Source organism: Polypterus senegalus, chromosome 4, assembly GCF_016835505.1.
Source record: "Polypterus senegalus isolate Bchr_013 chromosome 4, ASM1683550v1, whole genome shotgun sequence".
In the NCBI taxonomy this organism is placed as follows: domain Eukaryota; kingdom Metazoa; phylum Chordata; class Cladistia; order Polypteriformes; family Polypteridae; genus Polypterus; species Polypterus senegalus.
Window position 1 is genome coordinate 60626840 of NC_053157.1, and position 18000 is coordinate 60644839.

At 35.7% G+C, this 18000-nt stretch overlaps 1 protein-coding gene and 1 long non-coding RNA gene across 4 annotated transcripts in view; one reads left to right on the forward strand and one right to left on the reverse strand.

Moving 5' to 3' along the window:
• The window catches only part of LOC120527383 (transient receptor potential cation channel subfamily M member 3-like), an 881963-nt gene that overhangs the window by 489960 nt on the left and 374003 nt on the right, over positions 1-18000 (forward strand). The gene's annotated exons all lie outside the window — the stretch shown is intronic.
• Positions 924-5659, reverse strand: LOC120527384. The gene is made up of 3 exons (XR_005633327.1): positions 5579-5659; positions 4154-4339; positions 924-2974 (listed from the first exon to the last, which is right to left on the reverse strand). It is a non-coding gene; the product is annotated as an uncharacterized LOC120527384 (long non-coding RNA).

Here is an 18000-nt window from a genome sequence, read left to right on the forward strand (position 1 = left end):
ACCACTGGTGCCCTGTGCTTTTTACAGATGAGAGCAGGTTCACCCTGAGCACGTGACAGAAGTGAAAGGGTCTGGAGAAGCCATGGAGAACATTATGCTGCCTGTAACATCATTCAGCATGACTAGTTTGATGGTGGGTTAATGATTGTCTGAGGAGGCATATCCATGGAGGGTCACACAGACCGCTACAGGCTTGACAAAGGCACCTTGGCTGCCATTAGGTATCAGGATGAAATCCTTGGACCCATTGTCAGACCCTATGCTGGTACAGTGGCTCCTGGTGCACGACAATTCCTGGCCTCATGTGGTGAGAGTATGCAGGCAGTTCCTGGAGGATGAAGGAATTGATACCATTGACTGGCCACCACACTTTCCTGACCTAAATCCAATAGAACACCTCTGGGACATTATGTTTTGGTCCATCCAATGCCACCAGGTTGCACCTCAGACTGTCCAGTGATGCCCTGGTCCAGATCTGGGAGGAGATCCCCAACAACACCATCTGTCATCTCATTAGAAGCATGCACCGAAGTTGTCAGGCATGTATACAAGAACACAGGGGCCATACAAAGTGCTGCGCAAATTTTGAGTTGCTCTAATTAAATTTTGGCAAAATGGACTAGCCTGCCACATAATTTTTTCACTCTTATTTTTGGGGCGTCTTTGAATTCAGGGCTCTGTAGGTTCATCATTTTCATTTCCATCAAACGATGTGGCATCCTTTCGCTCCTAACACATTACCCAGTCTATAACAGTATAGATATCCAGGAGGATTTCTTTTTCCCATTGAGATCTGATGTGTTTTCAAAGTGTTCCTTTAATTTTTTTGAGCAGTTTATATATATATATATATATATATATATATATATATATATATATATATATATATATATATATGGTTAATAGTCAAAGGGAAGGTTTGAGTGCCAGAAAGAAATGACATTATTGAAAAGTGTATTGAAAGGTGTAATCAAAAAATGAGGTCGGTCACGTAAGGCTGATGAATCCCACAAGCAAAACGTTAATCACAATTCTCATTTCCAAAGTCTAATTTAAGTTTGTTACCAAACTAATCGAATAATTCTTTGTTTTTTCTTTAGGCTGCTTTAGTGATAAGGTATTGTGAGTGTTGGCTTTGTTGATCCTAAGTTCAGATGCTAGTGACATTGAATGTTGGGATGCCAATGGGTCTTCTAGCTATTATCAATGTTGCGGTTGCCACTAACACAAGGCAGCGTTTATGCAATTGACAATAAAAATGTATAACAATAAATATACATTGTTGAATGAAACAAAACAAAATTAAACCCTGACAACAGCAATAAAGATTACCAGCAGTAATAATTCAAAAAATGAAAAACAGCAAAATAAAATATTCTCTAATGGAATCCTGACATTCTCATTATCATCTTCATCACTGGTTTAGCTGACTTTTTCCCGGTGAGCTCTTTGGCTCTTCAAATGAGCTCCAGTGATTACAATAGGTGTATAAAATGGATCACATCAAATTCTGCCAAGTTAATGACAGACATATTCACATGTAAAGAATTGGTTTTAAACTTTAGTGATATGTAATAGGTAGGCCTTATTAGTTTTCAGGACAGCATTAGCAGGACAAACTTTTTTATAATTGTATTATTGGTTTGTGTTGATTTGATATTCCCACTGTCTTTCCGTTTGTGTTTATTTCCTTCTGTTGGCCTTCCCTTGCTCTGTATCCAATATAAGCAAAACATGAGTAAACACTTTAATGTTGTAATGCATAACTTATTTTAGAACTTCAAAAGGTGTCACCACTCCATTAATCCAAGAAGACATTTAAAGTTAAATCCAGTAAAATAAAAGCTCAGTTTAAGGTTCTTTGCCTATATGTACAAGGGGTTCTCATAACACCTGTAGATGGAAAATGAGAATATGAAAATATACCTGAAGAATAAACCCCACACTCACAAAAAATATTATTTTTGGTTCTTAAAGCCAAGGTGTGCCTATAGTTAGACGGGTCAACCATTTGTCCAGAAGGATGTCACATATGTCCATTTTCACTTCAAGGGTACAATGGCATTTAATAGCAAGGTAGAAAAGGTACGTATGATGTTAACATTCAGGTGTGTTTGACAGTTGTGCAAGTGCTGTAGCTCTCAATGAAAATTGGTAGGGAGGTTCTTGAATCTTCTCAGTCTATTTCAGGGTTGTGGGATATCCAAACAGGCTTGAGCTAAAGGCTGAAAACAGGCCTGGAGAGAACTCTAGTCTATCACAGGGACCGCTCTCACTCACACACACACACATCTTATATTCCCACACTGCCATTTAACATAAGCTAAATAAAACTTTTTCAATAATTCCCTTCTTTGCTTCTTTGCATGTCTGCCTGTAATAATTTAAATGAAATAGGACTTGCAAAGCTATTCCGGTATGACAAATGTTAAGGAATACAATAAGTTAAAGGCAAATTTTGTTATTGCAACCAACCATTACAGATACCAGATGAATGTGGCAGTTTGATGGTAAATTATTGTTTAAGTAAAATATAATGAATCACTATAATCTGCAGCTTATGCAGCTGTGAAGTTAGTTTTGTGAAAGATAAATACTTTATGCATAATGGCTTACATGACACATAGTATTTCATATGTAGATAACCTTTTGTTTCTTTTCTTGCATTTTATACTATTACTGTTAGGAAGATCATTTAACTTATTTGTTACAACTTAAAGCATCGGTAGGAGTGACAGGCAGATGCACTGGTTCTTTTCTGTTTGTGCTCAAGCAGCTGGGAAGACTTCATGAAGCATTAAACAGTTTGCGGATGGAGGGTTTTCCGCACATGCCCAGCTTGACTTGCCGACATAGGATTGCCCACCTGTGCTGGTGCAGCAGCCCATGACAGTGACTTCCTACCTGTGTACGGATCCTGCTGGTATTTCATTAACTTGTGTTTTGGATCGATTGCCAGCAGCAACATTCAGAGCTGAAAAAGAGGAACAGACTCGTATATAAAATGTAGAAGTTGATGTAACCACCGTCACAGTAAAATTAAAACAGTAAACTAGTTTGTAGTTGAATTAGCACAGAATGTTTCTCTGTTTTAAGTTAATATGGATGAGTCTGCAGATTTGCCTATGCAAATAAGTAAAGATTTAAAAATTTAAAAACTTGTATATTTCTTTAAGGATTAAGTGTGCCAAATATCAACAAGATTGTTCCACAGGGTGGTTTCATGCGGACAGACAGACATACAGACATGGCTATCACAGCAGACGCTTTTCACATTAAATGTGCAAGCACCTAAAAATGGTGGTCAAAGACCAGGGCATCTTGGCCGATTCCTACATTCAGTAAGATTAAACTAAACATAAAACCAGAGATAAAGTATTGTAGGCCAGCACAAGTCACAGACAATATTCTTTCAGACCATTTTAATAATCCTAAATATAACGTAAAGAGAATTTTAAAAATAAAATCAAAAATGCTTCATATTTTAATAAATATTCTTATAAAGGCTTGCCAATTTAGTAAGATAACCCTTATAAAATAACCACAAATGCCCTTTTATTTCTGCTTCTTTAGCATTTATTAGCACTTACTTGTAATGATATAAATTAATGCTACATGTAACTGAAAGTGTTAAAATAGCCTTATGATTAATTATTACATTAATAATTAACAAGAAGGAAACAAATAAATTGTGTGTATAATTATATATAAAAAGAGAAAAACATCTGTAATTATTGAAAATTCTATTTTTTTTGTTCTGGGTTTAAAAAAGCAGAACTCCATTGGGCTCAAGGTAGAAACTCATTCTGGATGGATGGGTGAGACTCAAGAACTCTCACTTCAGGGCCAATATCTAAAGTGTAAAATACATTTTAAAATATGCATTGGGTATAAAAGATGAATGAGTGTTTTATAACTGAAAAAGATGCAAATATATTTTATGTCCTTTAATAAAATATTCATTCTGGTCTCTTCCTGATAAAATGTGTGAGAGAAAGTCATAGCATGCTTAATTTTGCATACTTTCATTAAACATTGATGGCGTTCAATCAACATCTGTAATCACCACTTGAGTGTCTGTATACGGTATGTCATATTCAGAGATTATAGGTCAGTGAGTAAACATTAGAAGGCAAATATGACCTCTACCAACCTCTTTGTGTTAATGAAGCATTGTGGCAGGCATTTTATATTAGTCAATTATGTATCACCTGCAGGGCTCTTCTGATCTGACATCAGACTTTTTGCACTGTTTTCTGGAAATTACTGCTTCATGAACCAATTTTCTGGGCAGTGCACAATGGGATAATCAAGTACAGTAAGATGTAGCTGCAAGGATCTTGAAACCAATAAAAAACAACAAGGATTGAATTAGTTACAGTCTTACTATATTAGATATCATTGACAGGCAATTAGCTATGATTATTCAGTTAGTAACCTACATATATTATAAAACGCATCGGGGCACTGTCTTTGAAAGCATGTCATCCAGACTAATAAGGACCATCACATGTCTTTTAATTGCAGTCTCTGTAATAGGACTAGGATGTTCCTTTATCCTCGCTTTCTTCTTGTGCTCTGTTTGAAATAGTTGCCAGCAGTTACTGACAGGCAGATGTAGAAATAGTGGGATCACACATGAGACAGTGTTGCGCAGAATCTTGGTGGTGTGCTCTAAAAGGAATTCAAAGGGGTGTTTTTTAAGAAAATAATAAGCAAAGAGAAGAAAAAAGGCTTCTGGAAGGAGAAAGGACTCCTAGTTGTGAACTTTAGTGAATTCCTACACTGTTTATGATTCTGTTATCATCTACCATGTACATATATCCTCATTTGTAACACAATAGTAAAGAATATTTGCATCATTTGTATCACGTTTGTATCATTTGCTACTATCCAAGTGTCTCAAGCTATTGGTTGTTAATTGTGGATATCTAATCACATAGTGTATTTGTAATAGAATCTTTATTTAAAGTGTTTTTAGCCATGCACCTATCCAATAATATTATTTCTGTAGCCATGTGTCATTGTGGATAAACATCATAGGTTATTCTGGCACAAATTAAATTTACAAAAGTTTTTAACAATAATAATGATGTTAATAAGACTTTATTGTCAGACAAATATGAACATTTTCTTGCGCCACAGCAGTTGCACCTGCAGCATCACCCAAATAATTTAAATTATAACAAAAGATATGTACATTAAACAGAACACTTACCATCACAAAACACAATTTAATGTACATTTGATCTGGAGTAAGTTCAAATTATAAATTGTTTAGTTTAAGGACTGATTGATGCACTTCAGTCTTACCCTATTAAATTGTGGAACCCAAGATTTGATGGTAAGTATGCACTGTTCTGGACATGATTAGGATCAGAGACAATGTTGCTTACCAGTCCTAATATTTTACTCTGAAAAGTTCAACTTTCTCAAGGGTTTGTCTGACAGTCTTTGAACAGATTTTTATCTGGTGGAACAGTTTTGACTTTAAAACTTTCACTATATAAAGTAGTGTTACAATACTGTATACCACTCATAATAATAGAAGTAAAAAATAACAGAAGATACTGCCTACTTGCCCCAAAAGACACAAGACGATGGAGAAATTAAATGCTTTGTCTCTTATCCTTCTATATAAAAGCATTCGGGATTGTCCTTCCGTCCCGTGAGTGCTACGCAGGCGCGGAGTTTCACACGCCCGCCCATTTTGCAATGCACGATGGGATTTGTAGTTTCGTTTTTCCAGGTTAAAGATGATTTTCTACTCCAGACTGTGCGATATCTTCTTCTTCTTTCTTACTATATATGAAAGCGGTAGGGATTGTCCTTCCGTCCCGTTAGTGGAAAGCGTAGTGGTATTCCGCTTATCACAGACTTACTACTTGCAGTTTTCGGTACGAAGCGACATGATGTGAGCAGAGTTCTGGTGCTCCCATCGCTCCTTGCTTTTGTGCGATGCACTGGAAAAATAGACAAAATTATGTCTCTGGAAATAATTAATGTTGATGGAGTACAAATGCCTCACCGCGTAGTAAATATCAGGAGGGTTCAAAAGGGCGACCTCAATATAGAAAAAAGTTTAAATTTCATCACAAAAATAACAGAAACTACGAGTATTAAAGTAATACCGCTCAAATGCAATATAATCAAATTAATGAGTTTGTATAAAATATCAAATTGATCTACATATTGTCTTGCCTTAAGAAGCGGTCAACTTAAAAGTCGGTCGCCTTAAAAGGCGGGTCAGCCTAGTATTTATTAAACTATGTGACACTAACTGGACCATTCCAAAAAAGTAATAGTTGGTGTGTGTAATTTCTAACAGTACAACTACTTGGTGGGCAAATTATTAGGAATAAATATACTAATATTGTGTATGGCTCTCTTTAGCTCTCAAAACAGTTTCAGTTGTTCATGATAGATGATGGAAACATTTCTTTGAGATTCTGGTCCATGATGACATGATTGCTTTGCACAATTTCTGCAGATTTGCCAGCTGCACATTTTTGCTACACATCTCACATTCCTCTACATCTCATACATGTTCTGCTGGGTTCAGATCTAATGACTAGGAAGGACACTGAAGAACTCATTGTGATATTCATGAAACCAGTTTGAAACAACTTTGTAACCTGATTTATTGTCATACTGGAAATAGCCATTAGAAGATGGGTAAATTGTGGCTGTGAAAGGATGGGCATGATAGCAATAATACTAGGCTTTCTCATTCAAGTAACGATTGATTGGTGCTAATGGGTCCAAAGTGTGTCAAGCAAACATTCCCCACACCATTACACCACCACCAATAGCCTGGACTGTTGACACAAGGTAAATTGGATGCGTGGATTCGTGCTGTTGCCACCAAACTCTGACCCTACCATCTGTGTGTCTCAGCAGATATTGAAAATTATCAGATCTGGCAATATTTTTCCTGTATTCAGCTGTCCAGTTTTGGTGAACCTATGCCCACTGCAGCCTCAGCATTCTGTTCTTGGCTGATCAGGTGTGGAAACCGACAGCATTCTGAAGTGATTTTCTGCCCACCACAGCTGCACAAGGTGTTTATTTGAGTTACCATAGCCTTTCTGTCAGCTCAAACCAGTTTGGCTGTTCTCCTCTGACCTTACTCATCAACATGGCAATTTCATCCCTAGAACTGCTGCTTACTGGATGTTTTTGTTTTTCACACCGTTATGAGTAAACTCTAGAGACTGTTGTACATAAAGATCCAAGGAGATCAGCATTTACAGAAATACTCAAACCAACCCATCTGGCACCATTGATCACGCACCACAGTTGAAATCACTGAAATCACATTTTTTCCCCATTTGGTGTTTGATATGAACATTAACTGACGCTCCTAACCTGTATATGCATGATTTAGGCACTGCTCTGCAGCCACATGAGACTGGCTGATTAGATAATTGCATGGATAAACAGGTGTGTAGATGCTCTTAATAATTTACCCAATGAGTGTAAATTACACTGAGTCAGTATATTGATGCACCCTAATACAGTTCTGCTACATGTCAGCATTACATTTTTATATTTATCTCCGTACTGTACAAATTAACCAATTCTTCCATCAATATCAATTTGAAGAAATATGTTGTATGCTCCCAGGAACAGAGTTCAATTTTAGACCATACGGATGTAAAGAGTTTGTTCATTTCCACGTTCTCCAGGTACTCACATACATAAGATGTGAATATTATGTAATTTCATGAATTAAAATTGTTCAGGTGTGCTGTGTGAATGACTGACATCTTGTAAGGAATTGGCCCATGCCTCATCCTCGATACAATGTGAATGAATGGATGGAATGTTGTAACACATATAGGAAGTGAACTTCCTATGTGCATACCACAACCTACAGGAACATTTATTAAGTAGGCCTAGATACTTGTTTTTGGACCCATCATTATCATGCATATAAGAATCCAGTGGGGATCTGACTTCTGTGTGCTTAGCAGAAGCCTAGTGTAGTACTGTGGCTCCAGGAACAAGGATTCAAATTCTGCTCATTTTGTGCAAAATTTGAATGTTCCCCTTTTGTCAAAATAAGTTTTCTCTAGTTATTTCAGTTTTGCTGTCCATGTCAGAATTGTTTATGATGGTTTGAATGACAATTCTAAGTCTGTCATGTCTGGATATGTGAGTGTTAACTTATGATGGATGAACTATCCATCTAGAGTTCATTCCTGTCATACATTTGATTATGAAGAGTTATGTTTTAGCTCACCACAGCTGTGTAATGGAAAATAAATAAATTAATGAATGGTAGAAATTAACCATGAAGGTTTAAATGGTTTTTGATAAACTTTATGTTTAACCTCATTATATTTAATTTTCATTAGCAATTTGAAAAAAAGAAATTATGCTAAAGTTCAAATGTCTGTTTCTACTAAAATGAAATTTTAATTCTTCTTATTTAATTCTGCATTCAAAAGTTAGATAACACTACAGGGCATTTAATTAAAGTAAAAAACAGTTATTTAGAAAGATTAACTTCATGTTGAAGAGACTTGGAATAAAAATGAAAAACATTCCACAATTCCTGTTCAATGAATTGCTTTGACTTTAAAAAAAATTAACAACCATGAATCGTCCCACTAGACAGTTCAAACTGGGTAATACTAACATATTAGAGGCTATATTACAAAAGAATCATCATAGCTAACATCCCACATTTTAAATGTATACATGTTTGTAGTTACTTATTTATCTGTGGATAAATCAATTTATTCATACATTTTGTATGTACTTTTGGTTTAAAAGAAGAACAACCCCATGGTATCTAAATTCACCCAAAATAGTACAAAATGAGGTTTGGTTTTGTAAAAACATAAACAAACATGGGAAAATTCAATAGGGAGAACTCCAAATGTCTAAAGAAAAGATGGCAAAGAAACCCTTGCTAGTCATCTGGATCTGACATTGCAAGTGTTTCACCAAATCTAACCACACTACATCACCCTCTCCTGGCCACTTATCTCCCTCTGTTTCACAATATGTCTTCTCTTCTTTTAAATGTAAGTTCTCCATCATACTCCACCAATCTCCATTCACAGCTCACTCTCTACTCTGAGGCAGCTTTAATCCGATTCCAGGAATCATTCCTTGCACCTTCAAGTTTAGGACTAGTATTTGGACTTTAAACTCCCTCCAGCAAACACTGGTGTCCCTGCATCTATATATATTGTCTGATGCCAGTGTCACACTATGCAGAGGACACACATACATTTCTGGGATAGATGATTTTCTGGAAAGCAGTATATTTGAAAGGTTCTCATTGTCTTGAGGATGTCAGATTACCCACCTAGGAATTGAAGGGAATGATGGATTACATAACTCTCTCATGACTTCTATGCATAGTTTCAAATTTCCTCTGTTGCCGCAAAATTATTGAGTGGTCAATACATTTTGGCAGCTAATTAATTTGGAGTACACCTGAATAAAGCTTTATCCATGACATAAAACTAAACAAACAGCATGGAGAACAACCAAGAGGAAGCCAGTACATCTGGTGTTCTCTTTGCTTTAACTTATAATGTGAAAAAATCTGGCCATGGACAATGGGATTGTATACATTGTACTTCTTGCTGAGTGCAAAATGGTTGTTGCACACATGACTTGCAACAAAATCAGATCTATTTTGATTTTTTAGAGCATTAGAATAATCTAGACAAGAAGAGACCATTCAGTCCAGCAAAGTTCACTAATCTTATCAACTTAATTCTTCAGAAAATAATATCAAGTGTCAAGTTCTGAAAGTACCTAAATCCTACTGTCTACCAGACTACTCAGTAACTTATTCCATTATTATTATATTATTATTATTGTATATTATTAGTAAATATTCGTTATGGATAGTTACAAAGCACCTTCAGCGAGTCAGTGGGAATGTCACACTATATGGCTGGTGGTCACAGAGACACTGTGAAACTTTTGATAACTCGATAAGATTATGTAAATGAAGGCTGCAATAGAAAATCGCTGAAGAAGTGTGTGCAGATCGACTGGGTCCTAAATGGTCAGGTTTCTCTCCACAGTATTTGGGCTGCTTACTTTGAGGACTTGGCTACAAGTCAATGACTATTTTGTTACAGTCTGCTTGGTACTTTGTTTTAAAGAGCTGTACATTCTCAGCATTGCTTACTAGAATCCATGTGGTGCTTCCTATTGGTCCCTTTCAAATAGTCTATAGATCTTTTATTTTCTTGTTTCCAAAGTGGCAAATCATCTCTGGTGCCTCCATTACAATTACAGGGCTTACTGCTCATATGGTGTTGTTGTGAGACGTTTAGCCTCTTGAGATTATTGCGAGCAAACAAGTACTAGGAGATCAAGTATGGGAAGCAAAAATTGTAGTTGAGGACAAAGAGGCCCTAATTGACAAGAATATGAAATTGGGCAGACAAAATCAAAGGGCTAACCCAGAGTCACAGCAAAAAGTTCATGACCTACTGCTAAAGGCCTAATTGTACGTAAACTAATCATCTCTAAGAATTAAGAATAATTGAACATGTATCGACCAATGAATAGCAAGTGTTACGATTGCCTCCATATAGCATCACTTTCTGTGACATAAGTAACACAACAAACACATGCATGTGGCACCACTTGGACCGTTGCATAAACAAAAAATTAACCCAAAATATTTAAAAAAATGTATTAACTTTTTAAAAACAAGTTGAAATGAAAAATGTAGTCCCGAATGTTGCTGATTTGCTGTAAACCAAACAGGAGCAAATGCTTAAATTTTACGACTTCACTCCGTAAAAATTAGCAGTGAGTCAAGTTGTAACAGACATAATTCATCTAGTTGCATAACCTGCTTGGTTCACTGTAGATTTTCACAAATGTGGAGCCTAATCTAGCCACATCAGGCATAAGGAAGCAACTAGATTAGACTATGACACTGGTTCGTCACTGGAGACAATCATGCACACAGCCACACATCCTCATATATACACTCACAGAGTCAATAAACTTAAAATATACATCATGAGACAAAACCAGGACACTAGAAGAAAAGCTGTCTTAACAAAGGGAAAAGGTGCATACTCACGCAATGACTTAACTAGGAATCAAACCCAACTTTTTGGATGTGAAAGACAGCAAGTACTAATAACATTGCTCATGATAAATGCTAATTAATATGTTTGTAAATCTCATTCCCTTTCAATCATAACAGAGACTAATTTAAATAGAACATGAAACAAACTTGCAAAATACAAAGCCTGGGTTCAAATGCTGGCCTTGTCGTTGTCTGTTTGGTGTCTGCATATTCTCCCAGTGTCTGTTTTTCTGCCAGTTTTCCTCCAGCATCTCAAAGATGTGCTCTTTGAGTTTATTAGAAGTTCTAAAATTGATCAGAGATGAGTGAGTGTGGGCGTGTATGCGTGTGTACGCAACAATAGATTCGGGTGACATGACCCTAATTCCAGCCTTGCTTCTATGTCTGCAGGGATAGGCTCTAGTATCACCATTACCTCTACCAGCACTGAGCTGGTTCAATAACGGATATTTTGATAGTTCAGTAAACTATTAGTATGGCCTATATTTTATAGACAGAATGCTAGGTAGTGTAGGTAGTTTAATTTAAGGGTCAAAAACTATGCACATTTGAAGAGATATACATTAAAAGCACAAAACATTTTGTGGGAAAGCTGAATGTAATTTTCCACATTTCTTTGGCACAGAAAGGGTCTAGGGAATGAGCTCATTGGAGATTACTTCAGAAAGAGATGCTCCGCAGAATTTTTAAATGGATGTTCAGTGACCATGTATGCTTCCATGTAGTGCTTTGTGTCTTAAATTATTCATTAAAAGAAAAAAAATGAAATGCACTCTTGAAGAAAGATTTCTTTTCTTTTTTTTTTGCATTTAAAAGATGTGAAGGATAGAATATTTTTGCACATTCACTTAAAACGTGCTCTTATAACTTTAGTAATTCTACATATAATGCACTGTAATTTTAAAATAAGCACAATTTTATTGTTTTATAATCATTACTTTAACATCTAAATATTTTAAAGCTTCTTTAGAGTACATATTTTGATGTTGATTATCACTTTGATAGACTTTTTAAGTAATGATGTGTCACTCCATCAACAACCAAATTATAGCTAGCCCTTAGTTAAATTGTCTATTTTTAACCATTCATCCATCATCGTACCCCTCTTAATAATAAGCATACACCAAACCAGTTTTTATCATGGAGTACCTAGTCAGTTTAATAATTTAAATGTATTGTTTTAAAACAAAAGGTACCTTACATTTCATTACCATTCTCACATCTCAAACACTACTGCCTAACACAGAAAATCTCAGTGTGATCAGCCTAAGAAAGCCTTTGTGGTTTTAATGCAAAAAGCAGAGGCCTGAAGTGTATGAAACAGTCATTTGCCTCTAAAAACCACATGTGGCCAAGCAAGTGAGATAGCAACAAGGCAAAACCAAAACAAGATTGTTTGATACACTGAGAGATAACTGTCCATATCTGCAGGGGCGAAAGGATGTTTCATGTCGAGAGTCTCTTAGGCTATCTGTACACTTTAAATAATTCGGTGTGATCAGCCATAACCTGAGTGCATGAAAGTTTGTTAAAACATTCTTTACTTGACAGGTATGAGTTTTTTTAAATCATAATTATAATAAATGCCTGGAACAGAGCTGTAAATAGTTAAAAGTAAATAAACTGATAATGATAATATTACTATGTGTGAACATTAGTCTATCAACCGAAAGACTCAGTTTGGTGCAGTGCTGCCACAGAAAAGTTGCTGAAAACAGTAGAGAGGACTGTCATGTATTTAATGGGAAAAGTAAATACTGCTCTAGGAACATGAGGTATACGGTAAGTGCAGAATCATGTAAAAATGAATAATGTTTGTCAAAAATATTGCCTGAGCTCCAAATGCTTTCCAGAGCACAAAGCTCGATGTGTCAGGCACAATATGACTTTCAAATTTGTCCATTTATTGTTAGTACTTGGATACATTTTGACAAATGCTACAGAGATAAGGTGAATTTAAACAAAGAAACTTAAAAATGACACTTGCGTAATAGAATATGTGACAAAACTACAATTCATTCATAATAGTGCCTTTCTGAGAAATTAATGAGATTAGTTTTATTAGAAGCCATAATCAATAGTATAGACTATGTAGCATAGCAGAATTTGTATGAGCTAGAAGGGTAGCATTATTGGTTAACATTTGCAGACATAATTTGAATGATTCCTAATTTTAAAAGCCATTCTTATGGTTTTCAATATTCAGTTAAATGCTGATTTTTTAACATTGGTATATTATATTTTATATTAAGAACCATTAAGGAATGAGGATATGGGCATGTGACACACATGCACTGCAACGCACTTTCACCGGCTATTTGGTTATCAAGCTAATTAATCATTTAAACAATCATATTGTGGTATTCATCCTGACATGGATTGGAACAAATAGAGCGGGTTAGCCAAATCTTTGTCTGTGGTCTTGTAAACTTATTTTAAAATAACATTAAATTCTTGCCAAATTCTAAAGAAGCCCTGCAGTTTCAGTCTAATATTTTTTTTTCTAGTTTTAAGTAATATAGGGTATACATTTAGTGTATTAAATCACAAGCAATATATCCCTAGATAGTCTAAACATGTCCTAAATAACTCCAAACACTGCTCTAAGAGGATTTGGGATGATCATAAATCATACACCATTTGATAAACAAAAAAAGATATTGGCACAAAAAGATTTTAATTGAGGATATTCCCAGAACATATACCCTAGCAAGGCTAGGGTAACATACCATCATTCACAAACAGAGTTTAAATCCGGGTAAGTATTGAGTCATTTCAATCTGAAAATGTGTAGCCAGTGTAATATTTTCAACTGAATTACTGCGCAAAATGATTAAGAAAACATTTTGTGAAATTTCGATCAGTCTCTTTCCCAGCATTGCATAAGGTCATCTACTCAACAACATCAACAACAACATTTATTTATATAGCATATTTTCATACAAAAAGTAGCTCACAGTGCTTTACATAATGAAGAAAATAAAATAAAAGACAAAATAAGAAATTAAAATAAGACAACATTAGTTAACATAGAAAAGGAATAAGGTCCGATGGCCAGGGTGGACAAAAAAAACAAAAAGAAAGAAAAAAATTTAATCTGCAGGGTTTCCAGGCCACGGGACCCCCCAGTCCACTCTGGGCATTCTACCTAACATAATACTCGTGAGCACCATGCCATTAAATGGCATGATTTGGAAATGCTACCAATATTCTTCTCTTTACTATCAACATATATTCAAGTGTGATCATTAATGGAAGATTAGGGTGATTTAATTTTAAAGATCTGCAAATATGATGCCTGACAACATCCCAATTTAAAGCAAATTGAAACGATTAATAAATGATCAGTTGTTTGCTGCTTATCTTTTCACATTTTTGAAATACAATTCCCTCCTAACATACACAAACTTTTCTATTAAAATCTTAATATCAGATACTATACTTAATCAACTATTCTTTGTTCTCAGACATGTGCAAATGGAGTAAATGAAAATAACAAAGCATCTTGATTTTGCTCATATATCGTAGTAGTTACTGTAGGTACACAGAATTAATTATCTCTGTGCTATGCCATAAGTAGTATCTTCATAGACAGGAACTGTAAACATATTTAGAGAGTAAAATTTTTAATTCTTCAGTGTTAGTGTTCAGTTCTAAAGAATTATTATTCTTTTGATCCCTAGGAGATATAGCTTGTCATCCTTTAACAATTTAATATTGATCAATTTTTTAAAAACAATAACTAAAATGTTTAAACTAATATTTAAGTATTTTTAAAATGTATCTCAACAGAAAGTATGTTCCATTAATATACATTGACAGATTTAGGAAAAAGCTTGAATGTGAGCAGCGATTTGAAGGTTAAATATAGTGGAAGAACATTAGGATGACAAAACATTTCTATTAAAAGCAATTAAAGAATAGTGATTTTTATAAAACTGACTTGATGATGTAGGCCTAAGTGCCTAAAAGGCTAGCATCAGAACGGTATGTCTTCTCAGTCTCTGCCCTTCAAAATAGATCATCACTGTTCATTCTTCACCTCATCTTCAGTAACCATAATTTATTTCATTTTAAGGGTGGGATTGTTCAGGAATATCTAGGACTTGAAGGTGGTTTAAAGGACTGAAGAGAATGACAACAGTTTGTTTATAATAATAAATTTAGATTAATGAGGCACAGTGGGCTCATTTAGAAAAAAAGTATACCGTAATCAAAACAGAAATTGATCAATAACTAAGCAATAAAAATGTAAGGAGTAGTTAAGGTCCTAGATAACAATACATACAGTATATCAAGGTACAAAATCCAAGCACATTAAATATTGTCCTGAAGCTTGGACCAGAATAACTTTAAATACCTCAGTAAACATAAAAAACAGGTGTAGGTGACTTCTAGAATTAGCATGCCTGGCCCGAGGGATACAGTCTATGAAAGATATGACTGGCAAAATATTATGCGTCGGATCAGAGCCGAGGCAGTGGACATGTTGTGATTCAATGGATTTTAGTTGTTATGCAAGTCTGTTTGGGTTAATTAGAGTTAGGAGGTACTATTATTTCTTACATGAGATGTTAATTACCCAGAAAAAGTGTGTAGTTGATTTACACCACAGTTATATGTTTATACAGTAAAATGGATTCTGAAAATAGAAGCATAAGTATGTGCTTCATTATAAGCTCTGCATGTAATTCTAATTGTATTCTTTAGAATATTGTCATTAACAAAGATAGGAACTTTTTAAAAAAGTGAACAAGGTTCTAGGACTGGGCCTGGACAATGTCAAAAATCTCTTTCATTGGTCCATCAGAGACATTGGCCACTTTTTATTCAATGTGACCCTCAAGAAGCAAACTCCTAAAGTTCACTTAATGGTGAATCTATACTCCTGTTCACATGTAAGGGAGTTTTCCACAAAATAGATAATGAAGATTATCTCTAAATCACATTTTCTCCAACATCAGTCCTAAGTTCTTTTAACAGTTATGCGATTTCAAATTGTAAAATTTTAAGAGTGTGAACTGTAAATTGCATGATAATGTAATAGTACTGCTCAGCTTGATCTCTGTGCTTAATAAAATTATGCTAAAATAGCATTACATTGCCCATTGCTATAATATATCTGCATCCGTAAATTCTTTTCTAAATAACTACAGCTATATAAAGCAACAGCAGCAGAGTTTCAGACCTTGCTATATATAGTTAAAGGTACAAACGTGTGACACTCAGCTTCAAAATAATTCTGATGCTCTGTTCTACCACCCTCATGTTATTGACTTTGGGTTAAGTGGTGGTATTCACTAAAACACCAGGTGCAGAAGCATTTTATTTTCAGTATTCATATTAGAAAACTTGCTCATTCTAGGTAGTCACATGCAACTGGGGAAAACTAGCAAATTCCTTTGTGGTCACCAGGGTGTGCTCTCCAAATACCTGACACAACAGAGGCTCAGCCATTAATGCTGCAGTTACTGGGCTTTTTATTGTGGGAAACCCTTCTAATAACTGTTTCCCACCCTGCAACCACCATACAACACAGCACACAGTAACAATAAATCACTCTCTGTGTTCTTCTCTCTGTCACTTCTTTCTCTGCTCCCTCATCAAGCTGCATCTCCTTCCTCTTGACTCTGGCTCCTGGAGTTAAGGCAGCCAGTTTCTTTTATGCAGCACTCTGGAGTACTTTTGTGGTCCCCTAAGCATGGTATAGAAGCACATCGGGTGAGGTGGAAGTCTGATGAGGTAGAGCTTGCCAGTCCCTGCAGCACCTCCTGGCAGCACCCATGGAACCCAACAGGGCTGTGCAGAAAAGCTCCCATGATGCCCTGTGGGAAGCTGAGGCACCGCTGCAATCCGGGGGGCTGCCATCTAATGATCTGGGGAAGACAATGCCCAGTGCACGCTGTCTCCCCAGTCTTTCCATTTCATGGGTGTCTCCTGGTAAGGGTCCCTAGCAATCCGTCATACCTTATATTATACTCCGTTTTTGCCCATTTTGTTTAACTGGTCTATGTGCCTGAACACACCTAATACACAGTGTTACTTGCCCTCCCATTATGAAAAAATATGACAATATTTGTACTGAGGGATACCTGAAATGTTGCTGCAATGCAGTTCCAGGAGACTGGAGAATCCCAGACCTGCAACTATGTGAAATACTCCTAGTAATTGTTATGTAAGTCCATCCATCCATTATCCAACCTGCTATATCCTAACTACAGGGTCACGTATTCTAGTTTTCTTCATACATTTGAAAAACCTGCATGTTCGGTGATCTGTAACTGTAAATTAGCCTAGTATGTGTGAGAACAGGTGTGTGCATGAGTGCGTCCTGCAATGGATCTTTGTCCTGTCCAGGGCTAGTCGTAACCTGAGCCTAATGTTGGCTATGTATGTATATATACAGTATGCACTGAGTGCACAGATTACATTGTAGTATCCTGTATTCATTTAAATTGCATTGTGGTCTGTTCATTATAAGCAAGAGAAAACAAAAACATAATCTATCTAAAAGTTTTCACAATGCAAAAAGCATTTCCTCATGATTAAATTATTATCACTCCAGTTGTAGATGTTTATAAAAATTAAAATATTGTCATATAATCATGTGTTCTTCCTTTGCTTTCACAGAAATATTATTTTTCAAATGAGTGTACATAACATACCATAAAACAGTTGAACAACGGTCTTTTGATCTAAACACACACACCTGTTAGCAACATGTCGACACATTTGCAAACACAGTATTTTGTAATCTGTTCTAGTAAGTGGAACTGTAGAGAGAGTTCAAGAGTCATGCAGTGGCAGGCACTGTTGCCTCACAGATGTAGCATCCTGGGTGCAAATTTTTATGTAAAGCTTTCCTCCTGGTATTCTAGTTTCTCTCCATCATCCCAAAGTAATGCACGTTAGATTAA